Source organism: Nomascus leucogenys, chromosome 9, assembly GCF_006542625.1.
Source record: "Nomascus leucogenys isolate Asia chromosome 9, Asia_NLE_v1, whole genome shotgun sequence".
NCBI classification, from domain to species: domain Eukaryota; kingdom Metazoa; phylum Chordata; class Mammalia; order Primates; family Hylobatidae; genus Nomascus; species Nomascus leucogenys.
In genome coordinates, this window is record NC_044389.1 from 85,837,839 (window position 1) to 85,857,657 (window position 19,819).

The 19,819-nt window shown below is 35.3% G+C and overlaps 1 pseudogene; it reads left to right on the forward strand.

Moving 5' to 3' along the window:
- Window positions 1–13,700: 13,700 nt before the first annotated feature.
- On the forward strand, window positions 13,701–15,714 carry LOC100593629 (annotated as a pseudogene).
- Window positions 15,715–19,819: the final 4,105 nt, after the last annotated feature.

The following is a 19,819-nucleotide window of genomic DNA, read 5'->3' on the forward strand; positions in this document are numbered from 1 at the left end:
AAAACTAACTTAGCTGGAGACCCTTCCAATAGTGTATTGTATACTTAAAAATTGCTAAAATAGTAGATTTTATATCTACTCACCACAAGTAAATGATAAGAATGTGAGATATTTCATGTTAATTAGCTCACTATAGCTATTAAAGTATACATATTTCAAAATATCATGTACACCATTGCGATATACAAACATTCCTTGACTTACGATGGCTTGACCTATATTTTTCAACTTTACAATGATGTGAAAGCAATAAACATTAAGTAGAAACCGTATTTTGATTTTTGAATAAAAATCCTTTCTAATAACTTTATTAGAAAGTAGGCTATGTATTAGATGATTTTGCCTAACTGTAGACTAATGTAAGTGTTCCACGAATGTTTAACGTAGGCTAGGTTAAGCTATGATGTTTGGTAAGCTAGGTTTATTAAGTGCATTTTTGACTTACATTATTTTGAACTTACAATAGGTTTCTTGGGATATATCCCCATTATAAATCAGGAAGCATATGTGTATACAGTTTTTATTTGTCGATTAAAAACACAAATGATTTTTTAAAAAGCATACAAAAGACAAATAGAAAACCCCTAAAACCTCGTACTTCAAGTCAGGAAGGTCAGACTCTGATTCTGTTTTCATCATAAATATCTGTATGACAGTGAAAACAACAAGAAAAACAACAACAAAAAAGAAATACCATGCATGACCACAATAGCACAAAAGCAGGAGTGGGGTAAATGTCCATTTGTGTATGTGTGTGCATGCGTCTGTGTGTGTGTGTGTGTGTATGTGTGCTTTAAAATATAAGGCTTTATTAAGGGTTTAAACTGTCAATTTGAGACAAGATTGAAATTTTACCATGAAGGTCTTAGGGTGGCTTGTGCAAGACCACAGAGTAAATAAAAACCACATACATCATATAAAACATCTGAATGGGGCACCAGAAAAGCCACAGTTCAGAGTGTTAGTGATTTGTAACTCCTGGGTACAGAGTAGTGTACCTAAGGGCCCCAATCCCTGTCCTTTGCAGGTGTTCAAGTCAGGGAGTTCAGGTTCCTTATAATCAGATTTTTGCCTCTGTGGTTGTATCTGCTTCAGCAGTCATCTATGATTGTCAAGTTGAAATTTTGCTCTTCCTCAGCCATCAGAAGTGCCTGGTTTCATCACAAATTCAGCTTTGGGGTAAATGAAATTAAGATAAGATCTTTTTGTTCTCTAGAAATACTGCATTAATAAGTCAAGGATGAATATTGTAATTTTTAGGCTAACCATTAAAAGAACTGATGATAACCATATATATTACAAGCTAATGGACAATTAACATAGTGGGTGAAATGTAATTGCAAGGGTCCTGTACAGTATGTTCAGTGATGATTATAACACTCTCTTCTGAAATGGGAGCAAAACAATAATTCACTATCATTATAGTTGACTCTTGAACAATGTGGAGGTTGGGGCACCAACACCTTGCACAGTTAAAAATTGATATATGACTTTTGACTCCCCCAAAACATAATTGCTAATAGCCTACAGTTGACCAGAAGCTTTATTGGTAACACAAATGAGCAATTAACATGTATTTTGTATGTTGTACGTACTGTAGTTCTATTCAGCATTTTGCTAGAATTTTTAGTAAAAAATAGCAAAAAAATTGTTTATTCTAAAAGGTTTTTTAGGTGGAATTTTTAGGATTTTCTGTATGTAAGATTACATCATCTGCAAACAGGGCAATTTAACTTCTTCCTTTCCAATTTGGTCACCTTTTGTTTCTTTTTCTTGTCTAATTGCTCTAGGTAGGTCCTTCAGCATTGTGCTGAATAGAAATGGTGAGAGTGGGAACCCTTGTTTTGTTCTCGATCTTAGAGGAAAAGCTTTCAGCTTTTCATCATTGAGTATGATATTAGCTGAGGGCTTGTCAAAAATGGCATTTATTATTTTGTGTCCCATTCCTTCTGTACCTAATTTATTGAGAGTTTTTTAAATCATAAAATAATGTTGAAGTTTGTCAAATAATTTTTTCTGCATTTATTGAGATGATCATATGTTTTTTGTCTTTCATTCTGTCAATTGGTTTGCCACATTTATTAATCTGTGATGCTGAACCATCCTTGCATACCACTTAATCATGGTGTATGATCATTTAAGTATGCTGTTGAATTTGCTTTGATAATATTTTGTTGAGAGTCTTTTGCATTTATGTACATTAGGGATTTTGGCCTGTAATTTCTTTTATTGTAGCATCTTAATCTGGTTTTGACATTCAGGATACAAAATTAATATAAAAAATCAGTTGCATAGCTATACATTAACAATGAACTATTTGAAAAAGCAGTTAAGAAAATGATCTCATTTACAAACACATGAAAAAGAATAAAATACTTAAAAGTAAATTTAGTGAAGGAGCTGAAAGGTCTGTACACTGAAAGCTATAAGATATTGATACAATAAATTGAAGAAGTCACAAATAAATGGAAACATATTTAATCTTCATGAATAAGAAGAGTTAATATTATAAAAATGTCCATATTACCCAAGGTGATCTACAAATCAATGCAATTCTTATGAATATTCCAATGGCATTTTTCATAGAAATAGAAATACAATCCTTAACTCCACATGGAACCACAAAAGATTCCAAATAGCCAAAGCAATCTTTTAAAAGAAGAGCAAAGCTGCAGGCATTACACTCCCAAATTTAAAACTATATTACTAAGCTATAGTAACCAAAACAGTATCATTCTGGCTTAGAAGCAGACACATAAACTAATGGAACAGAAAGGACAGCTCAGAAATAACCCCATGCATATATGGTCTACTAATCTTTAACAAGAGTGCCAAAAGTCCACAACAAAGAAAGGAAACTCTCTTAAACAAAGGACACAGAAAACTCTGAATTATCGACATGCAAAAGAATAAAGTTGAACCTTTATCTTATAGCATATACAAAAATCAACTCAAAATAGATAAAAGATCTAAATATAAGACCTGAAACCAAAAAACTCCTAGAATATGGGAAAAAAGCCTTCTGGCATTAGTCTTATTAATGATTCTTTAATACAATACCCAAAATACAGATATCAAAAGCAAAAGTAAACTAGTGAGACTACATCAAAATAACAAGCTTCTGCATGACAAAGAAAACAATAAAATAAAAAGGCAACTTATAGAATGGGAGAAAATATTTGCCAACCATGTATCTTATAAGGGATAAATCTCCAAAATGTATAAGGAACTCACACAACTCAAGAAAACAAACAACCTTATAAAAAATCAGCATAGGATAAATGAACAGACATTTTTCCAAAGCATACAAATGACCAACATGTATACAAAAAGATGCTCAACGTAATTAATTGTGAGAAAAATTAAAATGAGAAATACAATTAGATATCATCTTACACCTGTTGGATGGCTAATATAAAAATGTCAAGAGATAACAAGTGTTGGCAAAGGTGTGGAGAAAAGGGAACCTTCATATATTTGAGTGGGAGTGCAAATTAGTACAGCTATTATGAAAAGCAGTATGGAGGTTCCTTAAAAAATTAAAAATAGAACTACTATATGATTTAGAAATACTGCTTCTGTGTTTATATTTAAAATAAATCAGTATCTTGAAGATAGATCTACACCCTCATGTTTATTAGAGCCTTATCTACAATAGCTAATATATGGAAAAAACCAAAGTGTTCATCATTGAATGTATGGATAAAGAAAATTTGGTATATACCATGGGATATTATTCAGCCATAAAAAGGAAGAACATTCTGCTATTTTTGACAATATAGATGAACCTGCAAGACATTGTGTTAAGTAAAATTAGCCAGGCACAGAAAGGCAAATTTTGAATGATTTCACTTATACTTGGAATCTATGAAAGTCTGACTTGTAGAAAGAGAGAGTGGCATGGTAGTTGTCTGGGCCTGGCAAGTGAGGAAAAAGGGGAGAAGTTTATTAAAGCTACCAGCTTTTCATTATAAGATAATTAAGTTTGGCCGGGCGCGGTGGCTCACGCTTGTAATCCCAGCACTTTGGGAGGCCGAGGTGGGTGGATCACGAGGTCAGGAGATTGAGACCACAGTGAAACCCCGTCTCTACTAAAAATACAAAAAATTAGCCGGGCGTGGTGGCGGGCACCTGTAGTCCCAGCTACTCGGAGAGGCTGAGGCAGGAGAAGGGTGTGAACCCTGGAGGCAGAGCTTGCAGTGAGCCGAGATTGCGCCACTGCACTCCAGCCTGGGTGACAGAGCGAGACTCTTTCTCAAAAAAAAAAAAAAAAAAAGATAATTGAGTTTTAGGGATCTCTTGTACAACATGAGTACTGATGGATGCATTAATTTGATTGGGACAATCTGAATAATGTATATGTATATGAAATCATCATGTACAACTTCAATATGTACAATCTTTATTTGTCAATTAGATATTTTAAGATAAATAAGACATGGAGAAAGAAAAAAGCAAGAGAAAAATGAAATGTTAAAGAATTGGAAAGGAAGAGATGAAATTGTCACAATTTGCAGATGACTGATGCTGTTTGTAGAATACCCTAAAGAATCTATGGACATATTTTCAGAACATATGAGTGAAGAAGCAAGTCATCCAGATTCAAGATCAACATACACATATCAATTGTGTTTCTATATACCAGAGGAGATAGGATAAAATTAAAAATTCATATCATCAATATGGCATCTGAAATGGAGTATTATGAATAATTTAATTCTACACAGAAAACTTATCAGTCATTATTGGGGAGAATAGAAAACCTAAGTAAATGGACATATATATAGTGGTTGTGAATTAAAAACTCAATATTGTTCAGATGTCAACTTTGCTCAAATTTATTCTTACATTCAATGCAATCTCATTCAAAGTTGATCAGATTTTCTTGTTGAAAATGCAAAGCTAATTCAAAACTTTGTAGAACTCAGAATAGTCAAGACAGTCTTTACGAGGAAAGAGAAAAGAGTTGGAAGAGTTTCACTAACACATTAGTACTTTACTATACAGTTACAGTAATCAAGACATCGTGATAATGAAACACAAACAAACAGACCAATGTAATAAAATAGCATCCAGAAAAACACCTGCACATCTTCATACTGCCACCTGATTTAAAACAAAATGCCACTTCTATTCAGTGGGAGAAAAGCTGGTCTTTTAAATAAATTATATTCAAGCAATTAAATATGTGAAAAAAAGGAATATTGATACCTATCTCACATTATACACAGAGATTATTTTGTACAGAATGTAGATCTGCATGTCAAAAGTAGAACAATGAGTATTCTAAAAGAAATCCAAGGAGAATATCTTCATGGGTTTTGGGTAGGCAATTGTTTATTTAGAGGACACAGTACTAACCATAAAGGAAAATATTGGTAAATTGTAGTACATTAAAATTGAGAACTATTGTTCATCAAAAGATGTCACTCAAATGTCAGAAAATTCAGGTGACATAGTGGAAGACTATACTTAAATGTATATAACTGATAAAACATTCATGCTTAAAATATATGTATAAATATTCTAAATATCAATTAGAAGAAACAAGTAATCCAATTTAAAAAAAAATGAGCAAAAACGTTAAGTGCTCATAAAAGAGTAGCTCCAAATGGCCAATAAATATTTAAAAGGTGCTCAGCTTTGATCATCAAATGCAATAGGTGTAGTAAGTGTTTTAAAAAGTGAGTAACCTTGTACAAAAAGTGTTTTAAAAGGTGATCAGCCTTAAGGTGCAATACTTGTTTTAAAAGGTGAGCAACTTTTAAAGGTGCTCAGCTTTGGTCATCAGTAAAATACAAATTTAAACAACCATATAATTTTTTACACACCTGATAAGATGGCTAACATAGAAAATTACAGCAATACAAAAGTAATTGAAGATGTGGAGCCATTGGAATTTCATATGGTGTTAGTGGAAGTGTAAATTATTGCAACCACTTTTGAAAACTGGCAATACCTACTAAAGCTGAACATGCATATTTCCTACAACTCTATGACCTATGCATCTAAAACCTAGTATAAGACTATTTCATAGCATCACTGTTGGTAATAGTCCACATTAAAAACACCTCAATTCCCATCAACCATAGGTAAAAGTATGGCATATACATACAGTGGAGTACTATATAGCATTAAAGTAACATAAAAATTTTAAATCTCACACAGAAAAGGAAGTTCAAAGCAGTTACTTTTACATGTTAACGTCTTGAGTCCAATGTTGAATTTTATTTTTGATGAAAAGTTGGACTTGACATACTCTTATAACCTAAAATCATCAAGCACTTTCTATTGTCATATATTATATGTTATACATTGGGGATAGTGTAAAGGGGAATAATTTTGAAGAAAAATGCTCAATACCTATTTCTGATAAATGTTTTGTTTAAGTGTTATACACAAGTCCATGGAGAAAATCATGTTTCATAATAAAATTATCTTCTTGTTAACAAAAGTTTATTAGATACATGTTATTGAATGTAAATGGGCTAAATGCCACAATTAAAAGGCACAGAGTAGCAAGCTGGATAAAGAACCAATACGCAATTGTATGCTGTCTTCAAAAGACCCATCTCACATGCAATGACACCCATAGGCTTAAAATAAAGAGATGAAGGAAAATCTCCAAACAAATGGAAAACAGAAAAAAACGGGTCGCAATCCTAATTTCAGAAAAAACAGACTTTAAGCCAATGGAGATCAAAAAGGACACAAAAGGGCATTACATAATGGTAAAGTGTTCAATTCGACAAGAAGATCTAACTATCCTAAATATATGTGCACCCAACATAGGAACATCCAGATTCATAAAGCAGTTTCTTAGAGACCTTCAAAGAGACTTAGCCTCCCACGCAATACTAGTGAGAGACTTCAACACCCCACTGACTAGACAGATCATCAAGGCAGAAAATTAACAAAGACATTCAGGACCTTAACTCAGCACTGAATCAAATGGACCTGATAGACACCTATAGAACTCTCCACTCCAAAACAACAGAATATACATTCTTCATTCATCAATATACACTCATCACCACATGGCACGTACTCTAAAATTGACCACACAACCAGACATAGAACAATTCTCAGCAAATAAAAAACTAATATACCAACCATTCTTTTGGACCACAGTGCAATAATATTAGAAATCAAGACTAAGAAAATTGCTCAAAACCATACAATTACATGGAAATTAAAGACCTGCTCCCAAATGACTTTTGGATAAATAATGAAATTAAGGCAGAAATTAAGAAGTTCCTTGAAACTAATGAGAACAAAGATAAAACATACCAGAATCTCTGGGACACAGCTAAGACAGTGGTAAGAGGGAAATTTATAGCACCAAATGCCCACACCCGAAAGTTAGAAAGATCTCAATTTAACAACTTAACACCACAAATAAAAGAACTAGAGAACCAAGAGCACACCAATCCCAAAGCTAGCAGGAGACAAGAAATAACCAAAATCAGAGCTGAACTGAAGGAGATTGAGATGCGAAAAACCATTCAAAAGATCAACAAATTCAGGTGTTGGTTTTTGAAAAAAATAATAAAATAGACCACTAGCTAGACTAATAAAAAAGAAAAGAGATAAAATCCAAATAAACACAATTAGAAATGACAAAGGGGATATTATCACTGACCATGCAGAAATACAAATAACTGTCAGAGACTATTATTTTCCAAAAATGTAAAATGTATAGCATCTGTATAACAGCTCAAAAGTATAAGGCAAGTTAAATTCTGTTTCAGCTTTTTAAAATTGCATATTAAGCTGCTTTACTGCGATTGCAAGCACCTTGACATGAGAAATGGTACTATGACTTTCGTATATTTCTACACACTTGTAGTGAGCCTTAAGCCTAGTTTGAGAAATATGCTTTAAAATAGCCGATAAGATTACAACTTAGTCAAATAAATTGTGAAGACTTTATCTCTTACATGCTTCTTATTTATAGATGATTTTTTTGCTATTATTTAACAAATAGATTTTGAACTAGATGCTAAAAAGGAAGTTATACAATTACTGTTCAATCTTTTTTTTTAAAAAACTGTCTAGCAATTAAGTGATCTGAGTGAATTGGAGTTTATGATTCTAATTTTACTTTTCGGTGTTGTCTCCTGATTTTTTTGAGAAGCCAACTGAATGGTTTGATAGTAATTTATATTATTATGTAGGTAGTATATTCTAGGAGATGTTTAGAAATTTAAAACTCATTATATCTGGTTTAATTCCTAATATCTCCATGAAATAGCTAATGGGATTTGAATAATGGCCTGTGTAAATCATAAATTTATGCTTTAATTATTACATTACTTTGTTTAATTCATTCATTTGTTCTTTTAGCCATTATATATTAATTTCCCATTACATGTCTAGCATGGCTGTAGATACTGAGATTGCAGTGGTGAATAAGCCAATCAAGGCACTAACTCTCCCCAGTTTCCAGCCTGGTAGAGGGCAAAAATATCAAGTAAATGAGTAAGTAAATAAACAGATAACAGATGGCAATAAATGTATGAAGAAGATTAAAAGGTGATATGATATAGATAAGGACATATAGCTAAGAGGAGCTCTTGTTTTAACTGAGATCTGAATGATAATAATTAACTAGCCATAACAAGATAAGAAGAAGGCTCTTTTCAGGCAGAAAACACAGCTAGTGTAAGAAGCCAAAGACGAGAATCAGCTTATCCTGTTCTAGGGAAATGAGAAGTTGAATGTGCTTGAAATGAGTGGGTGATGTGAAGTATAAGGCAAGATAAGTTAAGGAGGCAGGCAGAATTAAATGACTTAAGACTTTATAAGCCTGGGAAAGAATTCATATCTTAAGCATAATGGAAAACTACTAGAGTTTTAAAAAATGACTTTTACGTAAACAGTGAATTGTTCATGGTAAAAGTAAAGGCTGAGAGTTCAGCTAGGGTGTCCCTGTAGTGATTCTGATGAGAGATAACATTAGGTAAACACAGAAGGTAATGCAGATGGAGAGAAGCAGATAGTTTGGGATTATGTTTCTGAGGCAGAGTTGAAAAGGCTTTCAGATTGACTAGATGTGGGTAAGAGAGGAAGATAAGAAAGAGAATTTATCTGCCTAAACAGCTTATTGAATGATAGCACCATGTATTAAGATGCAGATCAGAGGAAAAATTAGTTTTGGAGGTGTTATGACCACTTCCTATTCATTCCATTGGTGAAGGAAGAATCTCGTGCCCAAAATTGTAGGGGATGTTCAAGCACACAACATCTGACACTGGACAGATGAGATCATTCAGCCACAACACACTGCATGTTGTAAAGGGCCACACAGGTGTTGCACTCAGGAGCTGAGTGAACTGGGCTGTGGGAGGCAGGCTTTGTTAGTAATGGGAGGGTGAGATGTCCCCTACTTCCTGCAGAAGGATTGGATTGCCTTGCTTGAGTAATTGTATGGGTTGGCCGGGAGATGAAACGTGTTAGGTTGAGGACGGGGTAGAATGCAATAGCTGACAGAAGAACTAGCTGGGCAGAGAACCTTTCCTACTGAGTAGGGGCATATCTGGCGATAGCAAGAGAACTCAGGCCTTTCGGGCCCTGTGAAGTTAAAAAATGTCAAGGTAGCAATTGAAATTTTAGGTCTTACCCTACATCAGGGAAATTAAGGTCCCTTTGGCCATGTTACATTTGAGATGACTGTGTAAAGACTGCATCGAAGTGGAGACATCATGTTGTATATATAAGTCTGAAACTGTGAGAGCTCAGAATTGGAGGTAAAGATTTAGGAGATAAGGACATTTAACGTCATGGGACTGAGTAGAAAAATGTGTAGATAGAGAAGAGAAAAGGTTTGAGCTTTAGATGCATTTCAACATTGAGAGTTGGAGCAGAGGAAAGGGAGCATCAAGGAGACTTGGAAGAGTAGCTATTGAGGTAGGAAGAAAACCAGGAAGGCAAAGTGTTATGAGCTGAGAGAAGCATTTCAAGAAGTAAGTGATTATTTCTGACAAATGCTGCTGAGTTGTCATAGGAGGTAAGTAATCATCAGACCTACAACATGATAACCTTGACAAGAGAGTCTCTGTAGAGTTGTGGGAAATTGGATGTTCTTGGTACATACTTATTTATAGTTAGTTGAAATTAGTGGTGTCTGCTGGTGTGGAGCCTCTAGTTATTGTTTCCTGTTAATTGCACTATGTAAAAAATAATCTCCTATGAAATCAAAGGCAGATTGATAAGCTCAGAATTCCATGGAAAATTGGCTTCATCTCCCATTCACAGGTCAATGTAAGATTTTGTGAGCTGTTTTCTATCCAATAGTGCAGTTGCTTATGGTCATAGGCAGAAGTATAACAAGCACCCCATGGCCCTGCCTTTCTGTCATGGCACACTCCATGATTGGTTATACTGGGGCCTTGCTAACCTACTTTTAGTTTCACAAATGAGACAAGCTCCCATCTCAGAGCACTGGCACATACTTTTCTCTCTGTCTAGAAACATAATCTTTTTCCTTCTGGATAATCTCAACTTTAGGATCACTTTAGGCTTCTTCTTAAATGTCCCTTTCTCAGGAAAGTCTCCCTGGTCTCATAAATTGGCTTGTGTTTCCTTGCAATGCACTCTTATCCTGATTTTTCCCTTTACAACTCTTCAGCGCATCTGCATTCTATGTTCATGTAATTATCTGAGTACTATCTCCTTTACTAGACTATAAGTTCTGTGAAGTCATCTTCTCAGTATATTTTATTCTTCATGGTATTTCTGGTGCTTGGCACAAGCCCTAGTGTAAAGGGAGTGAACAATAAATTATAAAAATAAAATGATAATAAATACCAGAGGGTTTTTTTTTTGAGGGAGGTGGCAGACAATTTATTAATTCTTTTTTTCTTCTTTTTTATTTTTATTTTTGTTACAGATGAAAACATTTACTTTGGAATGTTTACTACTGTTCGATTCTATTTTTCCTTTGATTTTCTCCTCTCAGTCATAAGTGGAAATGGAAGGGATTCATACAAAGGTAGGGATAAGGACACAATCCATTTCAATTAAAAAATTACCTTCTGTATAGGATAAGATTATTGAAATGGAAATTATTCTGTTTAAAGTATTAGTATTGCTTAACTTATTTGCTTCTGTGCTCAACTTCACTGTTTAAAAAACCTCATCGAACATCAAACTGTAATATCTACATAAAAATAGTTTTATTTCAGGAAAGCTACAATAGTTTATATATAGTTTCATAGCAAAATTTTATCTACTTTTGTTGTTATTTTTGCACTGCATATACTTTAAAAATATTAATGATTAACAAACATGGGAAGATATTTTGTTAATGGAATAATGCTTCTGAGTTCTTTTTGTCATTCCATGGTCTTGACTATCAGTAATTACTTACCAGCAGTAGACAAGGTTCTGAGACAGGGGATTGTCTACACTCCATACATAATCTTCATTTAACTGTGCCCCTCACTCTGAACTTGGTGTCACTCAGTTCTTGATCTTTATATCTTCCCTCCCTGTAGCTCAAGCCCTTTATCTCTCCACTCATACTTGACCCTTACTGCTTCCCACATTTCCCTCTCTGAACTGAAGTGGTAAGTCTCAGACATGAACTGAGCACATTACTTTAAAAATTGTGGTAATAAAACAAAGCTGAATATTTCATCAAAAGCCTTCCTGAAATAAAAATGACTGCATTAGTATTGCTGGGTCAAAATGTTATGTACTAGCTTGTGTATACAGTAGAAATTAAAAAAAAATTTTTTTCCTTGCTAATAATGATTCAGGAAACACACTGCACACCAAGTTTGATCTGACGTGTTACAGTTAGGAAAGGCTTTGATCATTTGTAATCAGATTAGTGTCCAGTCACATGACTTTGATGGCTGGCTGAGAGAACCTGAGAAGAATGCCAGGAAGACATGAGAATGTCTTTATTTGTGTGAATCTAAATTGATATTATAAAAGGTAACCGGCTCTGCCTTGCAGAAGAAATTTTTCAGTTGGCGTTGTCAAATCTCAAGATAATTTCAGTGGTGCCTAATGACATACCATTAGCTTTCTTAACTTCGAAAGTTATTTAGCAGTTAGTGGGGGAAAAAACTGTGTATTACTTAGGCTTCCTTGTTCCTGCATACTCTGTTCTCTGTGCTTGCCTTTTTTCTCCTCTTCAGATAATTTGTATTCTTTAGGATTCAGCTCAAGCATCTCTTTGTGAAAATTATTCCCCGTTTATCTCTACTTTCCTCGCAATTCTTTGAGATAGGCAGAGGTCCTCTCCCCAACCTGCTCTCATGGCACTCTCTCTCTCTATATATATATTCTTTGATAATTTATTATATTGTAGTGAAATTATTTGTTCACAAACGTAACTGGAGGTCAATTTGCATTTTGATGGTTCAACAAGATAGATTCATCAAGGATAGATGCAATATTAATCAAGTCTGTCAGGCATAGATTAGAATTTTTATCCAAGGAACAATATATAAAAAATAAATGAAAATGACTATATAGTAATACTTATTCTTTCATATGTTCTCAAATTTATCTTTCTGTGTAGGAAGACAACATACTAGTTAGCCAGTATTCTGATATTTTCTCCAGTTTCTTGGGAACTTTGTTAATATTGCTTAACTATCTTAGTTTGGAATCAATACTGGGACACTCTAAGGCTTAGAATAAGAACCAGAACTGGGGTTAATTCGTTATGGTAACCAGGCTTCATACAATGTCTAAGCATTCATCTGATCAGCCTCTTCTCTGAAAACACTATGTGCTTTAAAAAACGTAGAGGTGGGCCAGGTGGTGGCTCACACTTGTAATCCCAGAACTTTGGGAGGCTGAGGCAGGTGGATCACAAGGTCAGGAGATCGAGACTATCCTGGCTAACATGGTGAAACCCCGTCTCTACTAAAAATACAAAAAATTAGCCAGACATGGTGGCAGGCGCCTGTAGTCCCAGCTACTCAGGACGCCGAGGAAGGAGAATGGCGTGAACCCGGGAGGCAGAGCTTGCAGTGAGCCAAGATCGCGGCACTGCACTCCAGCCTGGGTGACAGAGCAAGACTCCATCTCAAAAACAAAACAAAACAAAACAACAACAACAACAAAACACTTATAGGTAGTAGTTCATCTACTTCAAAACTACTACAGGAAATGCATAATATCTACGCTTTAAAGATTAAAACATCAGAACGCAAAACAATTGTTTGTTTCCTAGGGTTATTATGATAGTCATAGATAGATAAACATAGAATTTACTTTAAGTTCATGTGGCTGGATCTGAGAAACTACTAGTTAAAGCCATGGGTAGGTTCTAGAGTCAAACCACCTGGATGCAAAGCTTAGTTTCATGAGTAGCAAACTGTAGTTTGGGCAAGATGCTTAAAATTTCTGTTCTAATTTCTTCATTTATAAGATTGGGATAATACTCTAATTCATTAAGTTGTGTTTAATAAGACATGCATGACTTTCAAAATACTGACTAAATGCTTAAGTTGGTAATATGAGGTGTGAGGCTGATTAAAGATAATAAATTATATTTGACAAAATAAATGTTAACTTTTAACAGCTCTTACTAAACTGGACATAGTTGTTTTGCCTTCTTACACATATTTTCTGTTAAAGACAGATAAAATAGAGCCACAGTTCTTTCATGAGAGGGCCTTCGCGGTGAAACAAACATATTAGCTCAGCAGTGGAAGACTCCTGTGTACTCTTCAGGGATGAGTCATGTGGTGATTGAAAATGGGCTTGGGCTGGACCAGCAGTTTGCTGGCCTAGACCTGGCCTATTCAGATAATCAGAGTGGGGGAAATACAGCCAGCAAAGGGTGCTATATCCATCTTCGTTAAGGAACAGAGCGGCTACTAAGGTTTCTACCATAAAGACAGTTTAGGATGGCGTTCTAGCAAAGATAAGGATGCCTACAGCAGTTTTGAATCTCCTGATGGTTCAAGCACTAAGTCTAGTTTCTTCAGAGATCATGGAAGTGGATCAAGGGGAAGGTTTGATAATTGTGGATGGAGTGATTATGATGGCACTGGCAGCCATGGTGACAGAAGTGGCTTTGGCAAATTAGCACGTGGTGAAAATAGTCACTGGTGTGACAAATAAGATGAAGATGATTGGTCAAAACCACTCCCACCAAGTGAATGCTTGAAGTAGGAGCTCTTTTCTGGAGGCAACACTGGGATTCATTTTGAGAAATACGATGACATTCTAGTTGAGGCAACAGACGGCAATTGTCCTCCACATATTGAAAGTTTCAGTGATGTTGAGATGGGAGAAACTATCATGGGAAACATGGAGGTTATTATACTAGCCTGACTCCAGTGCAAAAGCATGCTCTTACTATTATAAAAGAGAAAAGAGACTTAATGGCTTGTGCCCAAACAGGGTCTGGAAAACTGCAGCATTTCTCTTGCCCATATTGAGTCAGATGTATTCAGATGGTCCAAAGGAGGCTTTGAGGGCCATGAAGGAAAATTAAAGGTGAGGGCGCAGCAAACAATACCCAATCTTCTTGGTATTAGCACCAAGAAGAGAACTGGCAATACAGATCAATGAGAAAGCAAGAAAATTTTCATACTGATCTAGAGTTCCTCCCTGCGTGATTTATGGTGGTGCTGTTATTGGTCAGCAGATTTGAGCCTTAGAAGGTGGATGGCACTTGTTAGTAGCCACTTCAGGATATCTAGTGGATATGATGGGAAGAGGAAAGATTGGATTAAACTTTTATGAATACTTGGTGTTAGAAGAAGCTGATCAGATGTTGGATATGGGGTTTGAGCCTCAGATACATAGAAAAGTTGAACAAGATACCATGCCTCCAAAGGGTGTCCACCACACTATGATGTTTAGTGCTACTTGGCCTAAGGACATACAGATGCTCGCTCATGATTTCTTCGATGAATATATTAATATCTTATTGGCTTTATGGAGGAGTTGGCTCTACCTCTGAGAACATCACAAATAAAGTATTTTGGGTGGAAGAACCAGACAAACAGTTGTTTCTGCTTGACCTCCTAAGACAACCACTTGATCCTAGGCGAGTATGCACTAGCCTTAGTGTTTATGGAGACCAAAAAGAGTTTTTATTCTCTAGAGGATATCTTATACCATGAAGGATAGTCATGTACCAGTATCTATGGACAGCATTCTCAGAGGGATAGGGAAGAAGCCCTTCACCAGTTACCCTCAGGAAAAAGCCCAGTGCTAGTGACTACAGCAGTAGCAGCAAGAGGACTGGACTTTTCAAATGTGAAACATGTTATCAATTTTGATTTGCCAAGTGATACTGAAGAATATGTATATGGCATTGGCCATACAAGATGTGTAGAAAACCTTGGCCTGGCCACCTCGTCCTTTAATGAGAGGAACATAAATATCACTAAGGATTTGTTGCATCTTCTTGTTGAAGCTAAACAAGAAGTGCCATCTTGGTTAGAAAACATGGCTTATGAACACCACTACCAGGGTAGTAATTGTGGACGTTCTAAGAGTGGCAGATTTAGTGGAGGATTTGGTGCCAGAGACTACTGACAAAATAGTGGTGCCAGCCGTTCCAGCGTCAGCAGCAGCCATGCAAGCAGCAGACACAGTGGTGGAGGTGGCCACGGCAACAGCAGCAGATTTGGTGGAGGTGGCTATGGAGGCTTTTGCAACCCTAATAGATATGGAGGAAATTATAACTCCCAGAGAGTTGACTGGTGGGTAACTGAGCCTGCTTTGCAGTAGGTCACCCTACCAAACAAGCTAATATGGAAACCATACGTAACTTAGCTGGACGATATCTTGTGTAGCTTGAAGAACTCGCAGTATATTACCCGCTGTGATTCTCCACTAATTTTTTTTTAAGGGAGTTCAAGTTTCCACAAGAAGAAATGAAAAGAGCAATTAACAACCTTGTTCAGAAGGTGGTTTGAAGACTTCATTGCCGTTGTTTGGATTAATTCCCCTCCTGCCTACCTCCATCCCAAACTGCATTTATAATTTTGTGACTGAGAATCATTTGTTTGTTAATGTTAACTTTAGATAACTTTTTTATTTTGATGTCCTGTTGGCTCAATACATCATTGTTTTGACAAAATTACTGAACTTGGGCTAAAGTCAAACCTTGGGATGCAGGTGTGATACAACTTAACAGGAACCATTGATTCATCCATAAATATTTTAAGGATAAACCTATTTGGTAGCCTGCATTAGGGCTTTTTGATACTTGAAAATTGGGGGAAAACAACAAATGTTGTAAAGTATATTAATGGAATTAGTTTCCAGTGTGGCAAACTGTATTAAGTTAAAGTTCTGATTTTCTCACTCTATCCTGGATAGGTATGTGTAACCTCACAGCCTTTAAACAAGCCATTCCAGTCATGATGAAGTGATGTATGAATACATGCATACATTCAAATATTGTCTTCAAAGTTAATGCAAGTAAATACAGCAACTCCTCCTTCAGTGTTTAGGCAGATTATTAACTATGAGCTAGCCAAATGTGGGCATACTATTACAGGGAATGCTTAAAGGTCTGGTAACTTGAAATAGGTTTTTAGGAGAACTCATCTGCTTAGACTTTTTAAATGCCTGCCATAAATGAAATTGAAATGGTAGATGGGGACCACAGCAATGACCAACCCTCGTTAGGGCCCTGGGTGATTTTTGGTCTAATAACACATGCTAGTGTTGATGTTTTCTGGTCAAGAGGGTATGAACAGGTATGAATCATGCAGCAGGCTTTACTTTAAATGCTGATACACATGATTGTTCAAGCTGAGTTGAGATGTTAAATTGGCTTACTATAGACTTTGTAAAAATGGCTCCAGAAGAGTAATTAACTGAAATCTTTAAGCTCACACAGGTTGGAAATATGTACATAACTGCACAAGGTGTCAATTCTACTCTACAGTGCAGTTTTAGTTGCATAGGTTTCCATTGTATTTATAGTCAATTTAAGTTAAATCTGGCCAAAGATGAGCATTGTTCACCACTAAAATGCCTCTGCCACTTTGAATTCCGTTCTAATTTTGTAGCCAGAATGTGGTGATTAAAGCGCTCAGTCTTTTTACAGTGGCATAGGAAAATGGCAAAAATTTCCTAAAGTGCAGTAGATTTTCAAGCGTATTGTGCCTTGTTCTAAAACTTTTATTAAGTAGGTACACTTGATAGTATTGAGGTCATTTGTCGTGGTGGTATTTCAATTAGTCTAGGTTTAGGCCCTTGTACATATTGCCCATAATTTGTACAAAGTACTTCTTTTATTGCACATTCAGATATCTATCTATCTATCTATCTATCTATCTATCTATCTATCTATCTATCATCTATCATCTATCTATCTATATGCCTTGTCTTGTGTGCATGTCCGTAAACTTCCACTCTTATTTTGTCTCTTGGAGATTGTTGAACACAGCTTGTCTGGGAAGGGGATGGGACTAGATTTCTAAAATTTATTTGGGACCATTGGGAAGAAAACTATTTGCACACAACAGATTTCTAGATACTTTTTGCTGCTAGTTTTACATAATATTTATTGCACATTTTGACAAATATTTATTTGTAAGCCTAAAAGTGATTATTTGAAAGTTTAAAGAAACTTGACTAAAAGACAGTACAAACACAATGGCACTTGAATGTTGAATGTCACCATATTCGTGAAATTATATATTTCAGGGTAGTGTGAGCTTTTAATGTTAAGTCATATTAAACTCTTAAGTCAAATTAAGCAGACCTAGCATTGGCAGTATAGCTATAATTTTCTGATATTAGTAAAAACAAAATTGACAACTTGAAATTAAATCATGCCAAGGTATTGATACACTTGTCTTAAGATATTAATGAAACACTTCACCACACTGATATGAAGTGTCCAGATTCTCAGATGTTCATTGTGTGAATTTTGTTTAATTTTGTGTATTTTTTTTCAGCGAATGTCTGGCACATTGCAATCCTCAAACGTGATTATCTTTAGTTGGCAATTTATTTGGCATAATCAGTGACTTGTACATTCAGTGGTAGTGTTTGAGCAAGTTTTATCAGCAGGCAGTATTTTCAGTTAATAAATAAGATTTCAAAATCATGTACGGATTTAAACTTGCTGAATGTAAAGATTGCACCTCAAGTCACTGTAGCTTTATTAAGTGCTTATTGTATTAGTTCAGATGCTAGCAATGCATGTGCTGTGAATATTCTGATTTTATTAAAATAAAGTTGAACTACAAAAAATAGATAAGATGAATAAATTGAACAATCTCTAAGACTACATGGAAAGCAAACTTTTTTGTTCTTGGTATAATATTATGGACCACTGTGAATGTTCTATGGACTTTGTATTCTATATATATTTATATTCTCTGAGGATGATCATAATGGTAGATTGAAATATCACAATGATCTCAACCCCATTCTTAGCAATGCAATTTCATGTGATCATTTAAGAGTATTAGCAATGCAATTATATTGTGCTTAGATAGTTTTAGTTGCTTTCACTCTTATCTATTAGAGGTTGTCCTTAATAACCATAGTTTACAAGATTATCATGTGAGGTAGATTGCTATCATATAAGGTAGATGAACTACATTGTATATTGAACCATGAATTCCATGGATTTTGACAGGCATAAAAGAGAAATGGCTGATTTGTGTTTGTGGAAATTCATTCAATTCCTGAGAGAAATCAGGAGGTGAAATCTAAGAAATGTTAAGCCATCGAGAGGAGGAAGCTACCTTTTTGAACTTAAGATGGGATGACAGATCTTTCAGCTTGAGAACAGCTAGCATATGTACTTTAGTTGTCATACTCATGGTCAAAAGAACTTTCAAAGTAGTTGCTTGATTGTATTTCTTTCTTTCTTTCTTTCTTTTTTTTTTTTTTTGAGAGGGAGTTTCACTCTTGTTGCCCAGGCTGGAGTACAGTAGCATGATCTCGGCTTACCACAGCCTCTGCCTCCTGGGTTCAAGTGATTCTCCTGCCTCAGCCTCCTAAGTAGCTGGGATTACAGGTATGCACCACCATGCCTGGCTAATTTTGTACTTTTACTAGAGTTGGGATTTCTTTATGTTGGTCAGGCTGGTCTCGAACTCCCAACCTCAGGTGATCCACCTGCCTCGGCCTCCCAAAGTGCTGGGATTACAGGGGTGAGCCACTGCGACTGGTCTGATTATATTTCACTATGAATTTGGAGCTCCAAGCCTAAAAGAAGATTTCTCATAATTCACGGAAAAAGGAGGAAACTTTCTCTAAAATATTTCTTGTGTGCACATTTACAAAACCTAAACACAGATTTTTTTGGAAATATTTAAATACGCTATTTTAAAGATTTTCAATTTTCCATGTTTATATAAGGCGTGTTAAAATAGTCATACACCTAAGATAATAGAGCAGCTTTCAGCATTTAAGTATAAGTGATTGCATGTTGAATTATGAACATTACAGAGCAGATTAAGAAAAATTTTTGCATAGTGAAAAATAATTAGGATTTGACCTCATTTTTATGCTTGTATCCATATAAGGAACATTTTCACTTATTTTGTGTTTAAATATCCATTATCAGTAAGGGAAGCTAATGATATGCATTTTTGGTCTACATATATCTTTGTGATGCATGTGTTTACAGATATGACAGCCATTTAAATTCAGATATTGAAATACACCACTGCCAGGAGAGGAAGTGCACAGAATACTTAACCTCTAGAACTTTGTCATTGCTATAGACCAGTGCCTGCTGTGTGCTTTCCATTGTTCCCTTTTCTGAATTTGAGTTTGTAATTATGTTTATGTTATTTATGTTATACTTTCTCCACCATTGTATTAGATGTAGAGCAGGACAGATGCCTTCGCATTTTAG